Source organism: Halichoerus grypus, chromosome 7, assembly GCF_964656455.1.
Source record: "Halichoerus grypus chromosome 7, mHalGry1.hap1.1, whole genome shotgun sequence".
Classification (NCBI taxonomy): domain Eukaryota; kingdom Metazoa; phylum Chordata; class Mammalia; order Carnivora; family Phocidae; genus Halichoerus; species Halichoerus grypus.
The window spans coordinates 7,878,046-7,905,688 of NC_135718.1; the positions used below are offsets into that span (position 1 = coordinate 7,878,046).

General features: G+C 49.2%; 2 long non-coding RNA genes across 8 annotated transcripts in view; both read left to right on the forward strand.

The window, feature by feature from the left end:
* The first annotated feature begins 5,415 nt into the window (after nucleotides 1-5,415).
* The window catches only part of LOC144382528 (uncharacterized), a 30,276-nt gene continuing 8,048 nt past the window's right edge, over nucleotides 5,416-27,643 (forward strand). Inside the window, exons 1-2 of the long non-coding RNA XR_013449575.1 lie at nucleotides 5,416-5,523; nucleotides 11,108-11,460. This is a non-coding gene — a long non-coding RNA (uncharacterized LOC144382528). The remainder of the gene's footprint in view (nucleotides 5,524-11,107; nucleotides 11,461-27,643) is intronic.
* On the forward strand, nucleotides 15,825-27,382 carry LOC118519604 (uncharacterized). 7 transcript variants are annotated; one of them, XR_013449574.1, is made up of 5 exons: nucleotides 15,825-17,457; nucleotides 17,545-18,119; nucleotides 18,751-18,951; nucleotides 19,246-19,360; nucleotides 25,390-27,382. It is a non-coding gene; the product is annotated as an uncharacterized LOC118519604 (long non-coding RNA). The 7 variants fall into 7 exon arrangements; XR_013449572.1 differs by having other exon boundaries at nucleotides 15,826-16,499; nucleotides 17,311-18,119; XR_013449573.1 differs by having other exon boundaries at nucleotides 15,826-16,422; nucleotides 17,311-18,119.

Genomic DNA, 27,643 nt, shown 5'->3' on the forward strand with positions numbered 1-27,643 from the left:
GCCATTTTGTGTTTATGAAAGACCACATCAGTACCTGTTTTGCTAACCAAAAGAAATCTGAAGAGGACTTTCCTTTTTATGAAATGGTAATTGCTTCTTTGCTTTGTCTTCGGCTTATGAAAGGTGTCATAGGAACACCCCACTTTCAGATAGTGGGGGAGACCTGGAGGGATTAGCACCCCCAGGAGAATCACATCCAGTGTCTAGCCCCACCTTCCCTTCTACTTCCAAAGGCAGTTGTTACCCCCTGTTTGGGAATCTTTTGAGGGTTCTGAGGTGTAAAATTGGTTCTTCGTGTCTTTTTTCCTCGTGAGCATAGGATTCAGACCTTTGGATCTGCTAAGTTACTTACTATTCATCCATTTGCTTTCTGGCTTCTAAAATTTGTGGCTGTTTTCTCTTCTCCCTTTAAAGAGTGAGAACAAGTAAATATGTGTATTTCATTTGCTGCCTCATCTCTGATATGTCTCTACTCCCTTCTGAGCAATTATCCCTCCAGTGTTTGGAAAGAGCTCTTGACTGTAAATAGTCAGAGGCAGGAGGACAGGAAGGAGAGGAGAGGGGAGGGGTGGTGGAGGGTCTTGCAAACCTTGGGAGAGAGGCAAGCAGTAGATGAGCCCACTGGTTCATGTGGTGAGGAGAGCTGAGGGTCCGCCATATTCTAATGTGGCTCTCCCAGGGATCAGTAAGCACAGCTGGGCTGGGCTGAGAGGTGAAGTTACTGGAGTTTCTTCCCTCACAGATCTCCAGTTTACTCTAGGTCTCCAGCACTGGAGTGACCCTGGGAGAGGGAGTTAGTCCTGCTTTCCCCCACAACAGAGTCTTCTCTGGAGGGGACAGTCCTGGGTCCTTCAGCTACCACTGGTCCTCTTGCCATCATCTTGCTGTCTCAACCCAACCACATTCAGAATGGCGTTTCCAGGCCAGGCTCAGGCTTCTCTCACTGCTTGTATACCCACAGCAGACATGTAAGGTGCAGCCTCCTCATTCCACCTGATGTATTGTGCGTGCCCACGTGGGGCCCACCATGCATCTACTCTGGCCTCAAAGCTTTTCAAGGTCCAGGAACCACCCGTTACATTTGCAGCTGTCCTGACACCCAGTCTTAGCTCCCTTAGGATTCCCTACCTCCAACAGAGAGGATGGAAAATCTTCATCTACTTTCCCAGCTTCCCTTGCTGCTTGGGCTGGCGTGCTGCTCCCTTTCCTCTTGCTTTGGGTATGCCATTGGTTTCCGGGCCTACAAGAGCCATCTTGTAACTATGAGCAGGAGGCTAAGAAGCCATGATGGTTGAGCCACTGAACCAGTGTCAGGGGCCACCTCCCTTCAGATTTCTTGTTAGCGTGAGGAAGTAAATCCTTGTGTCTTTAAGCCGCTATCAGTCAGACTTTCTGTTATTTGCAGCTAGACCATTCCTAACAGGTAGACTGCCTTGTAGATGTGGGTCTTAACTAGCAATCCCTGGATGATCCCCTTCCCCAAGATGAAACCCACTTGTTCTTCTAGGCTCCCGGGGATGCTCTGACCAGCATGGTTCCTGTGTCAACCTGCTCTCACAACCCGCAGGGACTCCTGGGCCTGCCCTAGTGGGAACGGTGTAGACATGTTTGATCCCTATCCCCAGGAGCGACCTGGCAGGGGCAGGTTAGCTAGCCAGTCATTCAAGGACAAGGCAGGGAGTTGCACTTGCTCACCATCATCCATGCTCATAGCCTGAGTTTCCAGAAACAAATAGAAGGCTCTTGTGCGCCACAAACGAGCCCCCTGGCCAGGAGGAGACATAGGCCACAGTGGGTCAGAGGTGGGAGGTCTGCATGATTGTGGGCAGGTAGGGTTTTGGCATTCCTGCTTGTAGCTCCCAGGCAGGCTGGGGCTCTCACTGGTCTGAGATAGAAGGGGCAGGAATACCAGTCTGCAGCACATTTCCTGGAAATCATAGACTCCTCTGTGCTTCCGGGGCTGACTGTGGGGCCGCCTTGGAAAGGGCCCTGGGAGACCAGGGGGCTCACGCCCCGCCTTGCTTGTGCCCAGCTCCTGGTGGGGCAGCCTCCCAGGCAGGGGTCCCCCTGGGTGAGGCTGCTAGTGGAGCACACCCCCGGGAGCAGGTGACGTGTCATGAGCGGGGGGTGTTTAAGACGCCCTGGGCCCTCTGGGCTGTGGGGAAGCTGGGCTGGAGCATTGCTTAGTGACAGCCTGTCCTGCAGCCCGTCCCTGTGCGGGGGGTGGAATATTGTCCTTCGTGGGGAGACCCCAGCCCTGGCGTCTCTTTGTGCCTCAGCAGAGAAGGTGTGCTGGGGCATGTTTGGGCAGAGGTTCGGGGGGCCCCGGCAGTGCATTCAAGGCTTCTGTGTCTTAATTTCTCCTGTTAGGCAGGTGGTGGGGGGCCTCAAAGATGAAATATTGCATAGGGAATGTGGGGGGACGATTCTCATGCTGCTGGATAGGTAGAACCAACAGGCCTGCAGACTGGGCGTGGTAACGTGAAGGGTGGTGGGGGGCGGGGTAGGAGAACGCTGTCTGTATTTCTGTCTGTGCAGCTGGGGAGATGGTGGTGGCCTTCCCTGAGCTGGGGACACCTGAGGAGGAGCGGGTTTGAATAAACAAGATTTATTCTGGACATGTTGGATTCGACATCTATCTCTATCCCTCTATCCTCCTGGGGTCACAGGTTGGGGAAGAAATCGCAGAGCTGGGCTGGCTCCTGGAGGTCTTCTCTGGGCCCCGGATTTTCATCCTTGGACAAAGGGAGGCCAGGACTTGCCTCTCTGACTTGCCTTTCTCCCGAAATGATTTGCTGTCCGAGCACCAGCCAGCTGGAGGCGCCCGTTACCTCCACCTCTGGCCACCCTCAGGTCAGTAACAAATGCAGACAAATAGCCTTTCAAGGGATCAGGTGTTTCCTTTCTTTGTTCCTTTGAGTACTGTTCTGGATGCGACATCTGGAGGTACCTGGCTTTCTGTGCCAGGGCCTTTGTTATCAGAGTGAAACTTCTGACCTGATTCTGTCCCAAGAAGACAGAATCCTTAGAGGAACCTTGATAACAGCCAATCAAATGCCTGGATCATCGGCAGGAAATACGTGTTTTAGAACTAGCAGATGTCCTTAGGAAACAGTTTCTCGTGATCACGTAAGTCAGGGAAACTCTGGGCTCCACATGATGGACAGGACTCTGCCCTGCAGGACTCCTCAGGGCCTTTAGTAAGTGCCAAGCCAGTCCCCCACGAGGGGGCTCCCGTGTGCCAGGCTTCCCAAGGGTCCTGGACCAACGAACATCTCCGTGGGACATCTATCCCCGTCTTCCAGACCTGCTGCTCTGGGGTCATGGTTCAGGGAACTATGGTCAGAGCTGGGCTGCCTCTGGGGTCCTCGCCGAACCCCTCAGGTTTTCACTGGACACACTGAGGCCTGGAGAGAGCAGGGAATCGCTCGGCACAGCCAGCAGGGGACTCTGGCCTCTGGCCCCCTGGCCAGGATCTCTTCCCTTGTGCGGGCCTCCTGCTTCCTGCCCAGGGACACAAGACTTCCAGTTTCCTGGGTCCCCGCAGGGGCCTACTGTTTCTTTCCAATAGAGCCTTCTGGAAGGGGTTTGGGAGGGTGACTGCAAGTTGATTGCCCCCATCGGTGTCCAGGCATCTCATGTGGACGTGTGTGAACATGCCCTTCCCTCCCCCGGCGTCAGAGAGAGCCGTGTCTGAGCATGGAGTTGGACTCTGGGTAAAAAAGCAATTACAACTCTGAGACTCGGGTGAAGCGGGAATGTCTGGCTGGGGGGTGACAGCAGGAAGAGCAGTTCTGTGGGCCCAGAGACAGGGCCAGCTTTGGCTTCTCTGATCCTCCCAGTGGGCTCTGCAGACAGGACCATGGAGGGCTGCCCGTGCTGTGGGCACCGCGGGTGCCAGGGGCCCTGGGCGGCTGTGCTTGGCTAAGGTGCAGCTCGGGACAGGCAGGGAGGGGCCCAGGTGTCAGGAAACCCAGTTTATATCGTAGTTTCACCGTGTGACCCTTCTGGAAGGGACTTCATGTCTCCGTGCACAAAACAGGTGCTTCCTTAATTCATCCTGCAGACATTTATCAGGGGTCTACTCCATACCAAGCCTCGCGTGGGCCCCTGGGTGTGGGAGAAGGATGGTGCATTAGCTTGTGTTCTCAGCATGCAAGAGCCGAGATGGGGGCCTGGTGGAGCTGACCCCAGGAAGCAGGAATGAGGGGCGGGGGGAGGGGGAGAACAGAACAGGAGGAAGCACTAACACAAAGATCCTGGAGGACACTGAATCCGCTGGGCCTCCAGCCATAAGGAGGACTGTCCATAGGAAAGATGGAGGCAGGCCCAGTCCACCCACTGGTTCAGCCCCCACGGCCTGAGCTTTGACCTGGGGATTAACCCCTGCACTCCCAGCTGTGTGTGCTGGCCCAGGCAGGCCCCCAGGTGCTTGGAGACGGGCACAGAGCAGGTGTGAGGCAGGTGTTGTTGGGGCCAAGTGAGTGTGAGTTCCCCCGACACCTGTCCCAAAGGCACAGCAGAGTCAGAGATGGGTCCAGGGATGCCATGGGGGGCAGGAGGGGTATCTGCTGCCTGCTGCCTGTCTGCGGGGCATGGTAAGTTTAGATGGTTTCAGGTGGGGGGACAAGAGAAGAGAGTGATCCCTGACCGTCCTGTCCTATGGTCTTGCTCCACGTGGCTTTCTCTGCAGGCTGGTCCTTGCCATCTAACAACTGGCCTCCCAGCACTCTACCTCTGAAGAAAGAGCCGTAAGGTGGCCACTTTTGGAAAATGTGGTCGGGGGTGCCTAGATCCCTGCCATCTCCCTTCCTGAGCAGGGAGCCTGCCACACTACCAGAACATTCCTAAGAAGGGCCCGAGTAATGATTTACTCGCTGCCTTCAGATTCAGGAAGTCTTATCTGGTTTCTTCAGAAACCACAAGTGAGAAAATCAAGTTGGATTTTTTTCCCCCGTAGAAACTGAATTAGTAATGCAATTTTTAAAAACGTGGTCATGAGAATGCAAATCTGCACCTCAAGATGAGCCCTGCCAAGGCTGCTGAGATGGCTCTTAAAATCTGGGGGCTGCCCAGGTTAGTGGGAGGATTTTCTCCCTATTCGGTGTATCTGGATTGTGCGTTCGTGGGATGCTCCCCATCTTCGGGAAGCTGTGTTGCAGACAATGTGTGTCCTCAGAATCAGCAAATTCCCTGTGTCCCCATGGCCAGCCACACATCCTTGATGAGAGGTTCCTGTCAGAGCGGCACTAATTCTCAGCCTGTCACACAGGGCTGCTTCCTGGCTGAAGAAGCCCAGGCTGCCTGCTCAGCAGTGTTTGGCGTCAAAATAATTCAAGTGGAAATGTGTGTCCTTTCTGCCACATAGGGAAAAACTTCTTCTGGAGCTTCCTGCCACAGGCTGGGTGGGCTTGGGCCAGGAGCCTCCCTGTTCCTGCAGTTGAAGGATGGGTGTTGCAGGACATGCAAGAATGGAGTTGATGGCCTGGATTGGACAGCCATGAAGAGCATCTTCACCCGCAGGTAGGACCTGGTCCCAGGGAAAGGACAGCCTCCAGCCATAACCATGACCACATAAAGAACATCTTCATGGTGGTACAGCACCTAGTCCCACCCAGGGCAGGGATAGCCCCCAAGCCATGATCTTGAAGATGACCATGACCAGTGACTAGGACCAGAGAAGATATCTTCTTCATCTGAAGGGCAATACCCGGTCCCAGGGCAGAGACAACCCAAGCCATGACTTGTGAACATGAGCATAGTATAGCATCTGATGGGCTCTGGGACTTGTGGAATAGACAGGTGAGGCCTCTGGTCCATAGACCTTTGGGAAGGATGAGGAGCTCGTCCCAGGGGCAAGCTTGAGAAACCACAGCTGGATACGATGCCATTGGATGTCTGTATTTGCTGGCTCTTCTCCTGCTGGGGGGCATCTGTGGCTGAGGGGATCTGGAGGGGTGGTGGTGGGGGCTGTTCTGTGGGAGCAGAGCAGAGCCAGTGAGTCTGCTGTGAGGAGAGAGATGTGTCTCAGGGACACAGGCAGATGCAGTGGGAATGAAACTTGGGGAATAAACAGAGATATTAACATGGGATTTTGAAGAAGTTTTGCATTGAGAGCTCAGCGTCATCTCCTCCTTTACCTCTCCATGAAAATTTCAGTAAAATCTGCGAGACTTGACAATGCATTTGAGGTTGGGCTGCTCAAACTCCTTGGTCCGGTGAGCAGTGTTCCCTTAGGGCCGCCTTGCCGTCAACCTCCGCGTGCCCCACTCCCTTCCCAGACAGCTCAGGGCTGAGCCCCTTCATCAAGGCTGGCCCCAGAATGGTGCCTCCAGAGCAGATGGCCCCCTGCCTCCTGTCTGCTCTTTGGAGATAAAGAAGGGAAACAGGCCATCTGAGAAGCCGGGTTAAAGTCACTGTGGTGTCTCCCCAGGGAGACAGGTTCGAACCCCCAGGGAGCTTTCCAGGGATGGCAGATGCAGACAACAGCCCAGGAGGGAGCAGGAAGAGAGTGCCATGGAAATTCTTGCCTGGTGTCCTTCCCAGAAAGTGACTTGGGCAGAATTTCTCTGTGGAATCAGCCTATTTACTTAAGCTTGGCGAAGTAGATGGGGCTGTAGCCATGTCTGGGGCAGCTGCGATGGGCCGCTTTTCGTAATTATCCGTTAGTAATTATCTATTAATAATTATCCGTTAGCAATTATCTGCTAAGACTTTGATAAACAGCAGCCTGTTTAGCCACCCCTGAAGGATTAAATCAGTACGTTTATTGCTCTATTCACTGCTATTAACCTCCTAAGAGGCTTTTGCACCCTGGACCTGGCGTTTTCATCTGATGAACTCCAAGGAGAACATCTGTGGTGGAAGGCAGTGGGGGCGGGGTGAAGCTCATCAGGGCGGCTGCTGGGGGGACGTTTGTTGACTGCCACTCTCCATCAGGGCATCTGCGGCGGGCGTCCTCTTGTGCCTGGCATCCCTGACAATGTGCATGCTCTGCAGGAATGCAGAAGCTTCTCTTAGGGAGTGTATCTCAAGAAGCAAAGGGCCCAGCCTGGCAGGGCCTGGAGAGTTCTGGAGAGAGACGTGGGCAGACAGGCGGGCTGGGCCTTTCCTGGGAGGGATGGGTGGATGCGGCTGGCACGCTTTGGGGTCACGGTCTGTAGGGTCAGGTAGAGGTCTTTGTCTCTCTTGAAGTGCGCAGTGAGCTTGGCTGATTGGATGAAGGTCAGATTAAGATGAAGAACATATTTTCAGCAAGGATCTGCCCTGACTTTCCCTTTGGGTTAAGGTTGCCTTTTCCTTTCTGGGCATTTCAGGGACAGCCCCAAGCCACGACCGTGAAGATGAACCCACTGCAGAATGGATGGGCCTCCAACTGGTGGGTGAAGCCTCTGGTCCAAAGGCGCTTGGCAGGGATGGGATGCTCCTCCCAGGGGCAAGCTTGAGAAACCATAGCTAGTCATGACATCTTTGGCCACGACGTATTTGCTGGCCATTGTCCTGCTGGCTGACATCTGTGAGCTGAGATCTGGAGCGAATGATGGTGGGGATGTTCTGTGCTCTGAGCCGCCTCAAGGGGCATGGTGGGACCGTGTTCTTGGGGGGTAGAGGGCATGGCACAGCTGGGACACAGGGCAGCTCCCAGGGCTTACTGTCGGGAGGCCCGGGCTACTACTGACTAGCTTTTTCCTCTGAGGGCCTCATGCCTCGGCAGGTGTGAGACACTGCCGGGCCCACGGTGGGCAGGCAGCAGGTGTCTAGGAGGCCCCGGGCAGGGGCCAAGCAGAGTTGCATAATGCTAAGGAAACCTAGACTCGGCCCTTGCTCTTGTGCAGATGCTGGTCTAGAGCAGAAACCGTAAGAGCTCTTCAGCCATGACCGAGACCAGCCAGGACGCCGGACACAGCCAGGCCTCCGGGCTCAGGCTGTTGGATCTAATAGGAGATCGGATGTTCAGGCCTAATTCTTTAGCTTGTCCCTTAGACTCCAAAGCCATTAAACATGAGGAAAAATGAGAGGAAACGAATGAATAGGATCAATGTAAATCCATTTTGGAAGAGGCCATTCTAATGGTTCGTTTTGGAAATCCTTTCGAAGCCGGCTTTCTCCATCTTTTTTTTTTTAATTTAATTTTATTTATTTATTTGACAGAGAGAGAGACAGCGAGAGAGGGAACACAAGCAGGGGGAGTGGGAGAGGGAGAAGCAGGCTTCCCACGGAGCAGGGAGCCTGAGGCGGGGCTCAATCCCAGGACCCTGGGATCATGACCTGAGCTGAAGGCAGATGCTTAACAACTGAGCCACCCAGGCGCCCCTTCCATCTTCTTTTCAATAATCAAGAAACCCTTGGTGTAGAGTGAGGAGATGTTGCAAAACCCCAAACTGGATGACAGGATTAGTCAACAGATTTTTATTTTTATTTTTATTTTTTTTTAAGATTTTATTTATTTATTTGAGAGAGAGAATGAGATAGAGAGAGAGAGAGAGAGCATGAGACAGGGGAGGGTCAGAGGGAGAAGCAGACTCCCCGCCGAGCAGGGAGCCCGATGTGGGACTCGATCCTGGGACTCCAGGATCATGACCTGAGCCGAAGGCAGTCACTTAACCAACTGAGCCACCCAGGCGCCCCAGATTTTTATTTTTTTATTTTTATTTTTTAAAGATTTTATTTATTTAGTTGAAAGAGACAGAGATAGCGAGAGCAGGAACACAAGCAGGGGGAGTGGGAGAGGGAGAAGCAGGCTTCCCGCGGAGCAGGGAGCCTGAGGCGGGGCTCGATCCCAGGACCCTGGGATCATGACCTGAGCCGAAGGCAGACACTTAACAACTGAGCCACCCAGGCGCCCGGTCAACAGTTTTTAATATGTAAATTAATTTACATCAAGGACTGAATAGGTAGAACAACAGAACGATCCCCATTTTAGTATAAATGGTCCTCATTGCTAAGTTTAGGGTGTAGAGATTGTATCAGAAGATCGGGGTTGGACAGTTGCTTTACTTTCTGAGTCAGGGCTTTCAAAACCGGTTTGCATCGAAATGACTGGCAAGGGTTTATTTTTATTTTTATTTTTTAAAAAGTTTTTTTTTTTATTCATTTGAGAGAGAGCACCAGCAGGGGGAGCGGCAGGCAGAGGGAGAAGCAGATTCCCAGCTGAGCAGGGAGCCCCATGTGGGGCTCGATCCCAGGACCCTGAGATCATGACCTGAGCCAAAGGCAGACGCTTAATGACTGAGCCACCCAGGTGCCCCATGGCAAGGGTTTAAAACAAAAATGACATTCGGCCAAATCTCAGGTCTCTGGGGCTGAGGACCCCAAATCAGGCACACCGCCAAGGTGTTTCATGGGGAAACCGAAAACGCCAACGCCATGAAAGAACCACTGGCAGAAAACAGACCAGAACCTGCTGCTTGCTGACCATAGCGGGCTGCCTTTGGGAGTCCCTTGGGTCCAGCCCAGACCCTCTTTCCCTTTCAGCCCGCAGCTCCTCCCCATCCTGTTCTGGCTCCATCTTGCCTGTCCCTTGGGCTACCCCGTGTCCCAGCCTGGGACGTATTGGTTCTCTGGGGGGAGCACCCTCCAGACAAGCCCTTGGAGATGGGCTCCAGTTTAACTGCTGTGTTATTGGGCCGAAGGCCTCCTGTCCATCAGGTGAAGAAGGGGAGGAGGGGAGGACAGCAGGGGCCCAAGCCTCCTGCCCCGTCCTGGTTACGGAGCTGCTCAGGTGATGGATGCCCACCCAGGTGCATCGCACCCTTCAGCGCACCTGTGCGGTCCGTAGGCTGTGGCCTCCCTGAGGGGGCGGGTAGCCCTCTCCCCCGGGCAGCAGGAAGGCTTCCGTCCGTCACGCAGTCAGGCCTGTCTTGCACCTCTCACCTGTCCCTGTGAGGACCTTCCACTGGGTCAGGGCCTGTGCTGAGCTTCAGTGGAGTGTTGGTGGCAAAGTTTACGAGGGACCCAGCAGCGGGGAGAGAGGCTGCTGGGGATCAGGCGCCGTGCATTGAATCTGTGGATGAAGAGCGGGGTGGAACCGTTCTACCTCCCGGAGCTGGGATGGCAGCCCCGGGCTATCTCCAGCAGTGGGTGAGGGATGTTTCCAGGTGTCCTGTGGGAGGGTCTCCACAGGATGGGGCCTGAGGGAGGGCTCTGGGAAGGCGCTCACCTCTGGGCATGTGTGTAAAAGTCCTTACTGCTAACTGTAGGAAAGGGCCGAGGGGGCAGGGGACAATAGAGGGGTGTAAGAAGCTGTGTGGGGGCCCACAGAGGGAGACAGTCATGTTGTGGGTGTGGTGGGTGAGGGGAGCAGGGCCAAGAATAAAGAAGACTTCGTGGAGGAGGTAACATCTGAATTGGGCTTTGGAGGTTGAGTAGGAGCTCCCAGCGGGAGAAGAGCATGACAAGGAGGGGGAGGGTCACAAAGGCATGGGCCCAAAAGGGCCAGTCACATTCAGGGGTGCTACGGAGTGTGATGTGCCTGGGCTGTGGGTTCAGTGTTCCCCTCAGCGCGGCTCCACTGCTGAGATTCCATCCTATGGCAGGCTTGCCTAGTTGGTGTGGTGGTTGACCCAAGATGGTGCCCAGAGAATCTTGCATCCTGGTATTCTTGCCTTGGACACTGAGCAGGGTTGACCTATGTGGCTGGGAGAATACTGCTGAAGCAACGCTCTGTGGCTTCCGAGGCTGGGCTGTAAAAGCATTCTGCAGCTTCTGCGTGGTCTCCTGGATTTACACCATCGGCAAGCCAGCCGCCATACTGTGAGGACTCTCAGACAGCCCCCATGGAGGCCCACGTGGGGAGGAACTGATGAGCCCACCAACCGCTGGCACCAACTTACTTGCCAGCCACATGGGTTGGCTATGTGGAAGTAGATCCTCCTGCCCCAGTTAGGCTTTGAGAGGACTGTGGCCCTTGCTGCCGTCCACCTGCAGTCCCCTGAGAAACCCCAAGACAGAACTGCCCAGCCATGCTGCTCCTGCATTCCTGACAATTCCTCATAGAAACTGTGAGAAATAGGAAGTGATTATTGCTCTTTTAAGCCGCTAAGCTTCAGGGTAATTTGTTACGCAACACTAAATGACTAATACAGTTGATTACTGTGGTTCTCCTAAGTTTCTAAGATGGCTGCCCAGGATCCCGGCCGCCAGCTTATTCATGCCTCATGTGATGCGCTCCCCTTGAGTGTGGACTGGACACAGTGACTTGCCTCTAATGAAAGAACAAGACACACCTGATGGGGTGTCACTTTGAGCTTATATTTCCAAAAGACCCTGGCTTCCATTATGTTTGCCTCTCTTGCTCTCTCACTGGCTCTGAGGAAAGCAAGCTGCCATGTTGCGAGCTGCCCTGTGGAGAAGCCCACATCGCCAAGAACTGAGGGACGTCTCCAGCCAACAGCCGGTGAGGAACCCAGACCAAGGGTCCAGCAGCTTGTGAGGAGCAGAATCTCGCCAGCAACCATGTGGGTGAGTTGAACCCCAGCAGATGCCTTGGTTCCAGACTTGGGAGAGACTCTGAACCCCAGGGCTCAGTAGCTGCCCCCAAAGTCCTACTGCACAGAAACTGTGGGGTAGTTAATGCTTGTTGTTTGGAGCTGCTGAGTATGGGGGTCAACACAGTTCTGATGATTGGTGTCGACCTCCCCTACCCTGTCCCCAGGAGAGCTGCGTGGCTGTGGTCTACACTTGGGTCTCAGCCTGCCATCCTAACCTTGGTCATAGAAGGTGGGGGGGGGGCCGTTGAGGGCATGAGAATAGGAGGGGGCACAACTTATTACCTGCCACTTTCTGCAACACCAAGTTAGCCTCCGTAGGAGCAGAGGAGGTGAATAAGCAGGTGGGTGAGACGTACGTTCAAGGCCGGGCTCTGCCACCTTGTACCCGTGTGGCCTTTAACAGAGGTGCAAGAACTCCCCAGGCTCCAGTTCCCAAGAAGCCCTCCTGGCAGAGAGGGGAGCCGCAGAGTGATCAGACTGCCCAGGCAGCACCAGCCAGAGAGCCGACACGCAGACTGAGCAAGAGGATCTTGGGTGCTGGCACATGGCGGGTGCTTGATGCAACCTTAACCCTGGAGCTGTCGGGATTCTCAGCCTCATCGGCTTCATGGCAGCCACTGTTGTAACGATGTCCTCACAGCACCTCCGGGTGCCCTGACCTGGGAGGACCTCGGGAGGATGCCCGCTCTTCAGAGACCTCGAAGCCTCAGTTTGTGCAATCACCCCTGCTTTGCTGGGGGCTTCCCGAAGGAATGTTCCCTGGATCTGGTCACCCCTCGTCCAGTGAGTCTGAGCCTGAGCTCTGCACGGCATCCTGCCCAGAATAGCAACGGCTCGCTCAACTTTCTGGAAGTCTCCCGCTCTCCTCCTGCGTGCTGAGGGTCTCTGCCTTGCTTGGGTGTTTATTTCTTGCTCTACAAAGCGATGATTTAATTCTTGCCTGGGATATCATTCAGCCCAAGTTCATGCTGAAGTGAAACATATTTCAGCACCCACCAATTTCCATATAGATAAAAAAAGAAAAAAACAAGAAAGAAGGGAAACAGCCTCCACCAGCATCTTCACAAAACTATGCATTTGAAACCTGTTTCTTGAAGATGGATTGCTCCATCAGGCTGCTAAGAGGTTTTTCTTGACTTGTCAACAGTTTTATACCCCCACAAACATTCATGGCTATAAATTATTCATTGCCCAGTTAGTGGTTAAAAAAAAAAGGATGCCTGGGGCCGAGGTACATTCTTAATTCTCCCTCTGCTTTTCAGATCCAAGTTGTTTTTTTCCTTCCTGCTGCTGGAAAAATAGAAATAACTGCAAGTCTCTTGACTCAGAGGTTCATGGCTATGGCCTAACGAGAAGGTCCTACCGAGCCCAATATGAGCTTGGCTGGGAGGGTGGGGGTAGTCAGTCATCTATGGGTCACCTGAGTTCTCAAATACATGTGGAGGTGGGAAATAGGTGTGTTGGGGGCTTTCTTCTTCTTCTTCTTTTTTTCTCCTGTTGGCAGGAACTCCAGGGTTTTCAAAAAAGCAGAGAGGAGACTTGATTCTATTCTAGGCCCAACCATTTCAGAGACCATGGCTGGAGAGGGTCTGAGACTTCCTCTGCTCACCGGCTTCCACCCTCCCTGGACCTCTCCCAGGGCGGGGATCCTATCAGGAGATAGCACGTCCCTTGTCTTTCTCCTTTTGCCTACCCTCTCTTGTCCAGCACACCCTTGGACGTCCCCCTGAACCCAACTGGCCTCCTCTTCCAGCAGGGCTTTTTAAGTCTACCGCCACCTGTGGGATGTGGTTAGAGGTAGTGGGGGAGCGAGGTTTCAGAGCTTGGGGCCTGTATGGGCCATGACAAAGCTGCCCAAACTGGGCGGCTTAAAACAACAGAAATCCATTCTCTACAGTCCTGGAGGTTAGGAGTCAGGAATGAAGATGTCTGCAGGGCTATGCTCGCCCCAGCCTCTGCCGCCAGGTAGAACCTTCCTCGCCTCTCCCTAGTTCCTGGGGATGGCCCTCCATCCCTGGCCTGCAGCTGGAGTTTCTACTTCATCGTCATATGGTATCCTCCCTGTGTGTCTCTGTGTCCCCCTCTCTTCTTCTAGGGACACCAATCACATGGGATGATGGGCCTACCCTACTCTTCATCTTAATGTCCCCTGTTATATCTGCAAAGACCCTATTTCCAAGTAAGGCCACATTCACAGAGACCAAGAGTTGGGATTTCAACATATCTTTTTGAGGAACACAACTCAGCCCATGACAGGGTCACAGGAGGGAGGCATCTCCAGCGATCGGGCCCGGAGCAGAGATCAGAAGCTTCAGAAGGTCAAAGAGTTGGCACCTACTGAGAGTTCGCCTTCCCTCACAACACTCTGGCATGTTATTACCCCGAACGAGTGTCTGTTGCCCCAGCCCTGAGGCACAGTACCAAAGGCCTCTTCTCCGACTGGCTGCGGATGGGCCAGGCTCTGGTGTGGGCCTGAACACCTGTCCTTTTCACATGGGCTTAGAGAAAAAATTGGGTTGACGGTAGGACTGACCCATCTCGAATGGGAACTGGATGTCCCTGGAGAGTAGCTGCCTTGGACCTTGTCCAGTGGCCTGGTTTGAGAACCCAGTGTCCACCTGCCACAGCAGGACATGTGGCCTCTTGTGTGGCCCCTTACTCCACCTTGACCCCCAGTTCCTCCCCCCTCCTCATGTTGTCCCCAGGCATTGGGGGCTTTGCTGGGCAGCATCTCTGGGTGGGCTCTGGGAAGGCCTCTGGGGTCCCCTGTTCAATCTGGAGAGAATTGGCTGGTGGCAGCTCAGCAGTCTCATGCCTGTGCCCTGCTGAGTTAGGCGGTGTCGTGTGGGGAGTGACAATGGGACTGGACATGGGGTTGTTTTCCCCCAACCCTATTCCCTAATGTGGGGAAAAGGATTAATCATTTCATTTCCAAATATTTTGTATGTGGAATGCTGAGGAAGAGAAGTGGCCGAGAGTTTGGGCTTCCAGAGAAGACTTCCAGATGCTGCATTTGAAAACACCAGGGGACATTAGGTTTTGTCAAGGACATCTGGTGCCCAACTTCTGTCACCTTTCACCAGCCCAGCTATGGGGAAGGGGAAAGCAATGGGGAAAGGGACAGCAGACCAAAGAGGCAGGGGCCCAATGGTCCTGACTCAACTCATTGGATGTGGTTGTTACTTTCTGGGTTACCCACCTTTGATTCAATTTAAGTTTAAGTCAGATCAAGAACCGCTGGAGCTCCTCTGAGACAGGCCACCCCTAGGTATGGCAGTGAGGCAGTTTGGAGCGTAGGCAGCTGAGGGAATGAAGAGGAGCTCGGTGGGAGCCCTTGGCCCATGACGGTTGAGGGAGACAGAAACGAAATGCCAAGCACCCCACATATGATATTTTATGTACTCCTTATACCCCCATTGCACAGGTGAGGTGACCTTGGCTCTGAGAGACCAAGTGATCTACTCAGGTCACCTGGCTAGTAAGTGGCAGAGCCTCACAGGCCCAAAGTTCCTGAATGGGAGGACTTCTTCTTCAGGCCAGTAGTTTACCCGTCCCTCTGGTCACATAGTAGTGGGTGGTGGCTGAGTCCAAATGATCTTTGGGCAAATGAGATTCCTTCCCAAGGCTGAGGATCTGAGTAGAAGCTTTTGGATCGGAGTGCTGCCCCCTCCCTGGTTGTCTGGGGAGCTGCACGTGTGATGCATCTAGGTGCTAGCCATATTGATGGAGGAACTGCAAACCCCAGGATGGGCAGCCCACCATTGGGGCACCTGCTGGGGAATTACTCAGAGGAAGAAGCCATAGCAGGGGATTGAGGGAACGCGCTCTCCTGGGAGCAGCGGGTGAAAATTCTCTTTTCATTCAAAGGCCAAAGAGTCAAATAAAAGGAGATCTTCTGAAATGGGGCTTTTTCAGGGAGTACTTGGAAGCATTTTGCAGAAATCCAGCCTGCTGTAAAGAGAAACAAGAGTAGCAAGATGTCCCCAAAATAAATGTATTAATTAATTCCATCATCTTTTCTATCATCCAGGTCATTTAGTTTCTTTTTTTATTATTATTATTATTTCTTTCTTAAGACTGGATTCTTTGAAGTAATCTGGAAATGACTATGTAGGTCATTTGTTTTCTGTATCTTTTAAAAATTTATTTTATTAAAAAATTTTAAAATTCAAGTATAATTAAGATACAGTGTTATATTCATTTCAGGTGTACAACATAATGATTCAACAATTCTATACATTTTTTGGTGCTCATCACAATAAGTGTACTCTCTTTTTTTTATTAATAATTTTGTTGAGATGTAATTCACCTATCACATAGTTCATTCATTCAAAGTGTACAACTCAGTGGTTTTTAGTATATTCATCAAGCTCTGCATCCACCACCATGATAAATTTTGGAACATTCTTTATCCTCCAAGAGTACAGCCTTGGGCAGAGCTCCACCAGCCTGGGATGGCAGTGGTCTCAGGAGGGCCCTCTTTGTCTGTTTTTGATCTCTTTGTTGTCTACTTCATTTGGTAATAGACCCAGTCCCTTTCCACTAATCACTGGCTGATTGCTCAATTGTTTTCAAAAATGCCCTGGCATATAAATTGTTCTCTGGTCTGATCCAATTAAGTTCAGGCAGCCTAGGAAGTTGGTTGGGAGCCCAGGAGGACTCTTCTTGGCTGTCTCTTTCCCTGGTTCTCTCTGGTGAACCAGCTGGCTTTTCGTTTAGCTGGTTGCTCTAAATTAAGAGGAGCTGTTGTTTTCAGGAGTGCCCTTAGGCTTGAACTTCCCCACATTCTGTTTTACATACAGTCACTTCCTTCCTTCAGGGGTGCTTGGGAGCTCTTTCCCACACACTGCCTTCTCCCCTGGGCATGCTCTCTGAGCTCTAGCCCTGTGTGCCTCCCATCTTCTCAGCTTGCCTCCCCCATGGAAACTGTGCGGTAGGAGACAGCTTGCAGGGGGAAGCTGGGGGTCCGGTCTTCTTGGCCTGCCCTGCCTAGGGGCAGCTGGAAGGAAGGTAGTCCCGACCTCTCCACCACACTCCCCAGGAATTCAGCCTTTTTAACTTGGAGTTGGAGGGCATGAGGAATGCTGGTGGCCTGTCCCTCCACGAGGGAGAGAAATGTGCTTGTGGCTGAAATGCCACAGACTCTGGCTGTTCCTACTGCATTTTAGTAGATTTTCTTGAATAGATGATTCTTCATTTGTCATATGCTCTTAGGACAGTTCCCAGAGACTTTAAATGGGATTTTGTTTGTTTGTTTGTTTTGTTTTTTTAGTAGTTTTGCCAGCTTTGCTTGTTTCATTAGGGAATGGTCCATGGAGTTATTCATGCTTCATCCCAGAAGTGGAAACTATTGTTTTACCTTAATAATGAAGGCATCTTTATATTAATGAATTTATCTCCAAATAGAGCTTTTATGGGATGTGATGAGTTTCAACAAGTCATATTCTGATTTTCTGTTGTATTTATTATTTTCTAAACTCAATAGGAAGAATATTTTAGTTTTCAAATGTGTTATTGTCTATCTATCTATCATCTATCTATCTATCTATCTACCCATCATCTATCAGTCTATCTATTTTTGGTTTTCAGGCTTTCATTGTTCCAGTGTAGCTTTTGTTGGATTTTCTGGTTTGGAAAATGGCTTGTATAATTTCTGCCTTTTGTAACTTAAAAAGTTTATCGTTTTGGACAAGTAAGTATGTGATAAGTTTTTGTAAATGCTCCATCACCACCAACTTGAGAAAAAGGTATATTCTCTACTTGTGGGGCACAAAACTCAATGTCTATCTATTTAATGTTATTAATCTATGTTGTCCCCTAGGTATATAACAGGCAATACTCCAACAGATGGAGATGGGGTAGGAGGAGCAGAGCAATTGTGAAGCAAACTTGTAAAGCGATCTTGGCTAGTTCATGATGATTTCATGGGAAATGCTACTTGACTCATCTTCCCCAGATGCTTATCCAGGTAGAATAGGGCACAGATTCATAAGACTTTTGGATTAGAAGGGCCCTTGGAGATTTTATAGCTCCTCTTCCTGGTTTTACAAACAAGGACAATGACTTGCCCAGGGTCACATGGCTGGCAAACTCTGAAGCTGGGAATGGAATGCAGGTCCTTGGATTCTGGTAAGGGCATGGAGTCTCTGTTTCTGCCCGGCTTCTGGTGTGCTGTATCCTGTTTCAGACTTTATTGTTGTCCCTGGGACAGTTAGTGCCTTAAGAATGGGTGAGCTACATCTCATGAAAAAAAAAAAGCCTTCTATATTTATTTGTAGGTATTTTATAATTTGCTGAGCGCACTTTTATATGCCTCACCTAATTTAGTCTTCATAGTCCAGTGACGTTTAAGGCAGCGCTGATACCTCAGTCCTGTGGGTGAAGAAATCAAGGCTCAGAGACTCTAAGTCCACATCAGCCCCAGGGTCTTCTGCCCACCCCCACCCCCCTGAGGTCATGCATTCAATCACAGGACCCTGGAGTCCAGTCCCATCTTGGCCCAGAACCAATATTCAGACTTTCATTTCTCAAGTGGTTCTTTTGGGGTAAAATTGTAACATCCTGTACGATTTTTCTGTCCTCTATTGGAACAGTACCCTAGGGAGCTGGCGGAGGTTCATGAACACAGTGGTAAGTCTGGGAAATTATTATTTTAAAAATATCACTCTCTGCACCTGCTGTTCATAGGTTATAATCGACTGGGTGTATACTTGAAGCATTTCTCTGCTTATCTCCTGGGACACCCTTAGTCCATTCACTGCCTTCTGCTCCTTCTCGTGCAGGGGCATTAGGTAGCTAAGTTTCAGTTGTACCCGCCCCCCGCCCCGCCTCAAGGCTGCCGCTGAGCAGCCTGTCTTGTTCTCATCTGGGACTTTGGAAACACCTAAATTGGCTGTGATCAGAGGCTCCTGATTGTCTCTTCTCAAGTAAATGGCCCCAAACAATAGTTGCTATGTAGGGCTGCATTGATTATCTGTTCCTGTGTAACAAGTTACCCCCAAATCTCATAGTTTAGAACAGCAATACACACCTACTGACTCAGTGTCTGTGGGTCAGGAATTTGGGAGTGGCTGGGTTGGGTGCTTCTGGCTTGAGATCTCTCATCAGGGTGCAGTCAGATGTCACACAGGGCTGCTGTCATTTGAAGGTTGGTTTGGGGCTGGAGGATAAACTTCCAAGGTGGCTCCACACACGTGGCTGGAAGGCTAGTGCTGGCTGTTGGCAGGAGGCCTCACTTCCTTCCATGTTGACCTCTCCACAGGGCTACCTGAGTGTCCTCACAACATGGCTTCCCTCAGAGCCTGTGCCCCAGGAAAGAGAAGTCAGAAGCTCCATGTATCTTATGACCTGGACTTGGAAGTTATACCAACCATTTCTGCAGCAGTCCACTGGTTCCATCACTGCAATATCTCTATTCAGTGGTGGGGGCGAAGGACTGCACAGGCTGTGAATCAGCCAGGAGGTGGGAATCACTCCGGGCCATCTGGAGGCTGCCTGCCATAGGGTGCACCAAGCCCCAGAACCTGTGCTAGCTGCTTTATATATATTATATATATATATAATATATATATATATATTTCTCCTCTCCACAGCTCTGTGAGGCAAGCCTTATTCACCCTACTTACAGAAAGGAAACAGAGATGAAGTGATTTGCCTCTTGACACACCACATAGATTTGAACTCCACTCCAAAGTTTGTGCATTAACCCCTTGCCCTGTACTGACTCCTGCTGTCTTCTATGCCTTCTGTCTTCCAGCTAGCATTGTGTTCTGCTCAGCTGCTCTGTGAGAGACTCAGAAGCGCCATGTGGGGATGGCTGGGCTCTTGGACTGGAACACAGGACCAAGGCAGCAGTGAAGAGTGGCCTTCATGTGAGTTCAGGCTGGATTAACAGAAATATGATGTCTAGAATCTAGGAGGTGAGAGTCCCTGGTCTGGGCAGATTATAGGATTGGGGATGCCACTGTGAAAAGTCTGCAGATGCTGGAATCTATTTAGGAGGGACAATCCTAGGGCAAGTGGAGAGTTGAGGAAGTGGGAATGCTTAATTTAGGTAAAAACAACCAAAAAACTTCGAGATAGAAGATGGGGCTGTGGTGACATTTACACACTTCTGTGTTCAGCCCATGGCGTGGAAGGCCCCATCAGATGACTGCCAAATCTCCAGACTGATTTCACCAAGAATCTGACGTCACCTCTTGCAGCCTATGCCCCTGAAAGCAGTCAGAGAAGCTTATTTTCATGTGCAGATGTCACATGTCACCCACCTGCTCAGCTACCTTAGGCTTCACACCAAGACTGTGATGGTGAACTCGGCCATCAAAGCTCAGTCTCATCTCACACTGCAGGTCTTGCTCTCTGTGCTTCCCCCAGACTGGCCGTTCTTTTCCTTCTGCAAACAGTCCCTGCTCACCCACACGGATGGACACATATGCATACATAAACACGTTCACACAGGAACACGTCCATACCCACATACATGGACACACATGCACAAAACATACAGACACACACAGGAACATGTCCACACATTCATGCACATATAAACACACTCAGACACAGGCATACACAGACACACACACAAACACACTCACCCATAGGAACATGTTGTCCACATCCCCCCACATGTATACACGTGGAACACAATCATACACAAATGTGCTCACACATGTGTATCCACAAACTCATATTCACATGTACGCAAACATATTCACATACAAGAACATGTTGTCTATGCTCACACTCACATGAACACACATGGACACATATATACGCACTCACATATTCATAGTCACATGCTCACACACATTTACATGTAGTCATACACTTTACATACACAGTCATGTGCACATCCATATGTTCACATGAAAACACACTTATACATACTCACCCATGCTTGTTCATACACGTACACATGCACACATTCACCCACATGGGCTTCTACCCACTCTTGCATGCACACACTTGCTCACTCTCACACATTCATACTCACATGCTCACCCCCACACATGTGCACACACGCCCTCCCCTCCACTCACACACACAGGTCCTACATTTGTCTAAGTAACACTGCTCATTCCTCAACTTAGCCATATTCTCAGGGGAGCTTTACCTGACTCTCCACATAAAGTCAGACCTTCCTATTTGGATGCTCCTAATAGCTGTTGTCATTTGCAGTTTCTTGTTTGGTAGCCGTCCCCCCACTAGACAGTGGACTCCGGCTGGATTTGCTACCTCCATATCTAGGGCAGTGGGCATTCATGGTTGGTGGAAAGAAGTAGTGTGTGCTCTGTTCTGCAGGTGGCACTTGCGGAAGGTGATGTGGGGGTGGGGGACGGATGACCCTTTGGGTCTCTCTAAGTCCCAAGAGTCTCTGAGTTTACCATAAACTCCTTGTTTCCTGGGATGCAAAGTCCTGTTTCAGGAATTAACTTGTGAATTTATCTTAGTTTGTAGCCCTCAGAATCACTTCTTTGATGGCTGAGTAATATTCCATTGTATACACACCACATCTTTTTTATCCATTCATCTGTTAATGGACATCTGGGCTCTTTCCACAGTTTGGCTATTGTAGACATTGCTGCTATAAACATTGGGGTGCAGGTGCCCCTTTGGATCACTACATTTGTATCTTCGGGGTAAATCCCTAGTAGTGCAATTGTTGGTTGTAGGGTAGCTTTATTTTCAACTTTTTGAGGAACCTCCATACTGTTTTCCAGTGTGGCCGCACCAGCCTGTATTCCCACCAACAGTGTAAGAGGGTTCCCCCTTCTCCGGACCCTTGCCAACATCTGTCATTTCCTGACTTGTTAATTTTAGCCATTCTGACTGGTGTGAGGCGGTATCTCATTGTGGTTTTTGTTTGTATTTCCCTGATGCGGAGTGATGTTGAGCATTTTTTCATGTGTCTCTTGGCCATTTGTATGTCTTCTTTGCAGAAATGTCTGTTCATGTCTTCTGCCTATTTCTTGATTGGATTATTTGTTCTTTGGGTGTTGAGTTTGATAAGTTCTTCATAGATTTTAGATACTAGCCCTTTATCTGATAAGACATTTGCAAATATCTTCTCCCATTCTGTCGGTTGTCTTTTGGTTTTGTCGACTGTTTCCTTTGCTGTGCAAAAGCTTTTTATCTTGATGAAATCCCAATAGTTCATTTTTGCCTTTGTTTTCCTTGCCTTAGGAGGCGTGTGTAGCAAGAAGTTGCTGCGATCGAGGTCACAGAGGTTGCTGCCTGTGTTCTCCTCTAGGATTTTGATGGATTCCTGTCTCACATTTAGGTCTTTCATCCATTTTGAGTCTATTTTTGTGTATGGTGTAAGGAAATGGTCCAGTTTCATTCTTCTGCATATGGCTGTCCAATTTTCCCAACACCATTTGTGGAAGAGACTGTCTTTTTTCCATTGGATATTCTTTCCTGCATTGTTGAAGATTAGTTGACCATAGAGTTGAGGGTCCATTTCTGGATTCTCTATTCTGTTCCATTGATCTATGTATCTGTTTTTGTGCTGTACTATACTGTCTTGATGATGACAGCTTTGTAATAGAGCTTAAGTCCAGAATTGTGATGCCATCAGCTTTGGTTTTCTTTTTCAACATTCCTTTGGCTATTTGGGGTCTTTTCTGGTTCCATACAAATTTTAGGATCATTTATTCCAGCTCTGTGAATAAAGTTGATGGTATTTTGATAGGGATTGCACTGAATGTATAGATTGCTCTAGGTAGCATAGACATTTTAATAATATTTGTTCATCCAATCCATGAGCATGGAATGTTTTTCCATTTCTTTGTGTCTTCCTCAATTTCTTTCATGAGTGTTCTATAGTTTTCTGAGTATGGATCCTTCGTCTCTTTGGTTAGGTTTATTCCTAGGTATCTTACAATGTTTGGTGCAATTGTAAATGGGATCGACTCCTTAATTTCTCTTTCTTCTGTCTCATTGTTAGTGTATAGAAATGCAACTGATTTCCGTGCATTGATTTTATATCCTGACACTTTTTTGAATTCCTGTATGAGTTCTGGCAATTTTGGGGTGGAGTCTTTTGGGGTTTCCACATAGAGTATTATGTCATCTGCAAAGAGTGAGAGTTTGACTTCTTCTTTGCCAATTCAGATGTCTTTTATTTCTTTTTGTTGCCTGATTGCTGTGGCTAGGACTTCTAGTACTGTGTTGAACAGCAGTGGTGATAGTGGACATCCTGCTGTGTTCCTGACCTTAGGGGAACAGCTCTCAGTTTTTCCCCATTGAGAATGGTATTTGCTGTGGGCTTTTCATATATGGCTTTTATGATATTGAGGTATGTTCCCTCTATCCCTACACTGTGAAGAGTTTGAATCAAGAAAGGATGCTGTACTTTGTCAAATGCTTTTTCTGTATCTATTGAGAGGATCATATGGTTCTTTTTTTTTTTTGGTGGGCAGCAAAGCAAGATTTATTGAGTGATAGCAAAGTGATAGTACAAAGCTCCCAAGGAGGTAGGGGACCTGGGAGGGTTGCCCAAGAGGATCATATGGTTCTTATGCTTTCTTTTATTAATGTAGTATATCACATTGATTTGTACATGTTGAACCATGCTTGCACCCAAGGAATAAATCCCACTTGGTCGTGGTGAATAATCCTTTTAACATATTGTTGGATCCTATTGGCTAATATCTTGGTGAGAATTTTTGCATCCATGTTCATCAGGAATATTGGTCTGTAATTCTCCTTTTTGGTGGGGTCATTGTCTGGTTTTGGGATCAAGGTAATGCTGGTCTTATAGAATGAGTTTGGAAGTTTTCCTTCTGTTTCTATTTTTTGAGATAGCTTCAGAAGAATAGGTATTAATTCTTCTTTAAATGTTTGGTAGAATTCCCCTGGGAAGCCATCCAGCCCTGGACTATTGTTTGTTGGGAGATTTTTTATTACTGCTTCAATTTCTTTGCTGGTTATGGGTCTGTTCAGGTTTTCTATTTCTTCCTGTTTTAGTTTTGGTAGTTTATACATCCATTTCTTCCAGATTGCCTAATTTGTTGGCATATAGCTGCTCATAAATGTTCTTATAATTGTTTGTATTTCTTCGGTATTGGTCATGATCTCTCCTCTTTCATTCATGATTTTATTTATTTGGGTTCTTTCTCTTTTCTTTTTGATAAGTCTGGCTAGGGGTTCATCAATCTTATTATTTCTTTCAAAGGATCAGCTCCTAGTTTCGTTGATCTGTTCTACTGTTTTTTTGGTTTCTATTTCATTGATTTCTGCTCTAATCTTTATTAGTTCTCTTCTCCTGCTGGGTTTAGGCTTTATTTGCTGTTCTTTCTCTAACTCTTTTAGGTGTAAGGTTAGGTTGTGTATTTGGGAAAGGCTTGTATTGCTACACACTTCCCTCTTAGGCCTGCCTTTGTTGCATCCCAAAGGTTTTGAACAGTTGTGTTTTCATTTTCATTTGTTTCCATGAATTTTTAAAATTCTTCTTTAATTTCCTGGTTGACCCATTCATTCTTTAGTAGGATGCTCTTTAGCCTCCATGTGTTTGAGTTCTTTCCAAATTTCTTCTTGTGATTAAGTTCCAGTTTCAAAGTGTTGTGGTCCAAAAATATGAAGGGAATGATCCCTATCTTTTGGTATTGGTTGAGACCTGATCTGTGACCCAGTATGTGATCTATTCTGGAGAATGTTCCATGTGCACTCAAGAAGAATTTGTATTCTATTGCTTTAGGATGGAATGCTCTGAATATATCTATGAAATCTCCATCTGCACTCTGTGCTCACCCAGCCTGTGACCAAGCATTTCTATCTCTGGCACGTGACTCCATTTCAAGTCTCCAAACCCTGCAGACTCCTGAGGTGTGCACCCGTGCTGCTCCTCCCTGGGGAGAAAGTGGGGGTGGGGGCTGTCTTGCCATGGTTTTGCTGTGGGCTGTGGGCCTCTGCTTGGAGAATGGCCACCCGACTTCTCCTCAGTTTGCAGTATATGGCAACCCTGAGCTGATAGCAGCTGTCTTCCCTGTTCTGATGCTTCCCTGTTCTCTGCTGCACTCAGACACCCCCGGTCTTCCTGTGACCCCAAGGATCCTGAGACCACACTGTCTCACCTAGGAGTCTGCCCTGCTTTGCCACCTGAACACCTTTCAGGCAGGGCCTATCCCTCACGTGAGCAGACTTCTAAAATTTCTGATTTTGTGTTCCTCTGCTATATCACTTTCTGGTGCTGGCTTATGGAGGCTCCCTCCCCTCATGGTTTATCTTCCCATATATTACCTCGGATTCACTTCTCTGCACCTCCTACCTTATAGAAAGTGGTCACTTTTCTATTTGTAGAGTTGCAGCTATTTTCTTAGATCTCCGGTTGAGTTCACAGGTGTTCAGAATGATTTGATAGCTATCTAGCTAAATTCCTGGGACCGGATGAAATTAAGGTCTCCTACTCCTCCGCCATCTTGAACTATGCTGCAGTCCTCTGTGTTCTTGATCACCCCAGGGAACCAGTCATGCTGCTTTTGTCACCAGGACAGCCGCTGGGGGCAAACTCAGACTGAGAACCACGATTTATTGTGAATAGATGGGAACATGTTTGGCCCCTAGGGGTGGGATGGTGAGGAAGAGGCAGATGCAGACCCCACCAGGTCCCTAGTGCTTGAACCCCCTGCTCTCTGGAAGGGCCCTGTGCCAGATCCGTGTTACTCAGTATGTGGCCCGAGGACCCTGCTGGGTGTGGGCTGTTAATGATCTAGTAAGTACAGAAATTTAGAGCAGGCATTTAGACATATGACAGCCATTTGAATGAGTAATGATCTGTTGAATATAATAATATAATATATAATATTATAATGAAATATGATAATAAGAAAGTTGGCTTGCATCTTGTATCTTTTTTTCCATGTCATTTTTCTAGAAATTTATTTTTTATCGTATTTTACAGAAGTCTCAATCCGTGATGGATTGGAAATTGAGAAACAAAATCCCCACTAGTTCATCAGCATAGAGGATTTAAGTGCTGGGACCAGCTGCTCCCTGGAATTCCCCTCGTGCTGAGATGCCAGGATGCTTTGAGGCGGATGTGCCTTCGCCTGCAGCGACCTTGGGCCCCAACACCTGGGATTAATTGCCATGACAGAAAGACACAAGGCTGGCTTTTTGGGCCCTGGCCTGCTCACTTTGCCTGGGAAGTAGAGCCTTTAGGTACCTCTTGTTGTACCTAGAGGAGCCTGTTCTTATTTAAAATTTTGATACTTTGTTCATCATGTTTGTTTTGCATTCATTTGGATTATTTAGAATATTACATTAAAATATTATTTTTCTTGATTAGAGTTTTTGGTGCCCTTTAAATTTTGCACCCCAGGCCTATACCCTGACTAGAACCCAAGGGCTCTGGGGTCCCCCAGTGGGAGGCCCCAGTGCCAGAGGGGAGTTGATAACCAGAGCAAACCAGTAAAGACTTTCAGAGGCTCATGAAGAGCTGTTTACTGGGTCCAAGGGGGGCTTATTGTATGTGCTGGGGGTAGGCCTGGGCAGTTAGGAGACAAGTAAATAGTGAAAAGTCTCTGGCTGAATTAATATTCCCCTAGTCCTTCCACAGGCTTATGTTCTGAGAAGCCCATTGGAGTTGATAAAATCTTAAAAACTGGTTGGGTCTTGCTGAGAAGTCAGTTAGGTATGTCATGGATAGAATGTTCTATTAACTCACCTACCCTAACCTTCCTGTTCCCCTCCCCTTCACATTCTCCTGTCAGGACTGGTTTTGTGGGGGAGATACCCGCTGGCGTTCACACAAGAATAAGGGATGCCCCCCTCCCCTGCCCAACACAGAAGGAGCTTCTGGAAAGTTCTCTCAGGAGTGGGGAAGGTTGTTCACCCATGGATGATTTTCTGATGTGGTTCCTTAGAGGCCTGATCATAAGGTGACCTCACAGATAGCAGTGCTTTTTGAAAAGGAAAATGTTAAATACCCCATAATATTTTCTACCCAGGCCACCATGACAAGGGGCCACATCCAGGGGCTTGAATGACAGATACTTGTTTCTCACAGTTCTTGGAGGCTGGACTTCCAAACTCAGAGTGCCAGCATGTTTGCCTCCTGGCAAATGCTCTCTTCCTGGCTTCTAGCTCTGTCTTCACATAGAGGAGAGAGCGCTTTGGTGTCTCTTCTTATGAGAACACTCGTCCCATCATGAGGGTCCCACCCTCATGATCTCCTCTAACCTTAATTATCTCCTCCAGGCCCCACCTTCAACATGGATTTGGGGGGGAAACATTCAGTCCATGGCAACCTACAATCTTCCACTTTAGAAGGGAGTGTTTGTCCCATAGAATTTTTGTTTATATTTTAGCTTGTGAGGCTCGTGCTGGAGTTGTGGCCATGGTCATTTAGGATAGTCCCTTAATGGTTCCCTTGGCCAGTGTTTCAGTTTGGGGGCAAACCAGGTTCAAACAGTGAAGCTCAGAGCCCGACTGACAGTAGTCTCTTCACCACAGCTCTTTCCGCCAGACCTGCACACCAATTCTTGGCAGGTAGCTGGGTGAGCATGACCCACAGCAGAGGGTGCCCAACAGCCAAGCTGCAGAAGGAGCTAGAGGCCCCACCACCCCACAGTCTCTTACCTCTGTAAGCTGGCCTGTGGCTCACATGTTTTATTTTCTAAGCATGAAGGGACCTTGGCATTCGGATTTCTGGGGCTCTCAAGCTGGCCATGTTGACTTGTCTGTGGATTTGGACTTAAACAGTGCACAGTGAAGTTGCACCATAACTTCTACTGACCGTGGATTTACTCGGGGAGTGGTTAATCATAGCTGGGTCCCAGAATCTTTGCACTGGTTGAGCTCCTTCTGTTGTATTGTCTTAAATGTTCCCATTTGTTCTTCAAGAAAATGTCCCTAGAACAACAAGACAAAAATAAATAAATACTAGAAATTCATTGCTTCCTAATTATTTTACTACAGTTTTTACAATTACCCACGTTCTTGAGGTTATTTACATCTTCGTATCTGTGGTGGGAAAACTACATGATGGTGTGCTGCTCTGCATCTCTTCCCAACTCAGTGTCCAGTGACGTGACATTTGTAGCTACAAATGAATAATGATGGTAGTATTTACACAAGAAGTTGGACCTTCCCCTACTGCCCACCCTTCAGAGCTGAGAACCCACTGTTACACAATTACCAGCACCCCAGTGGAA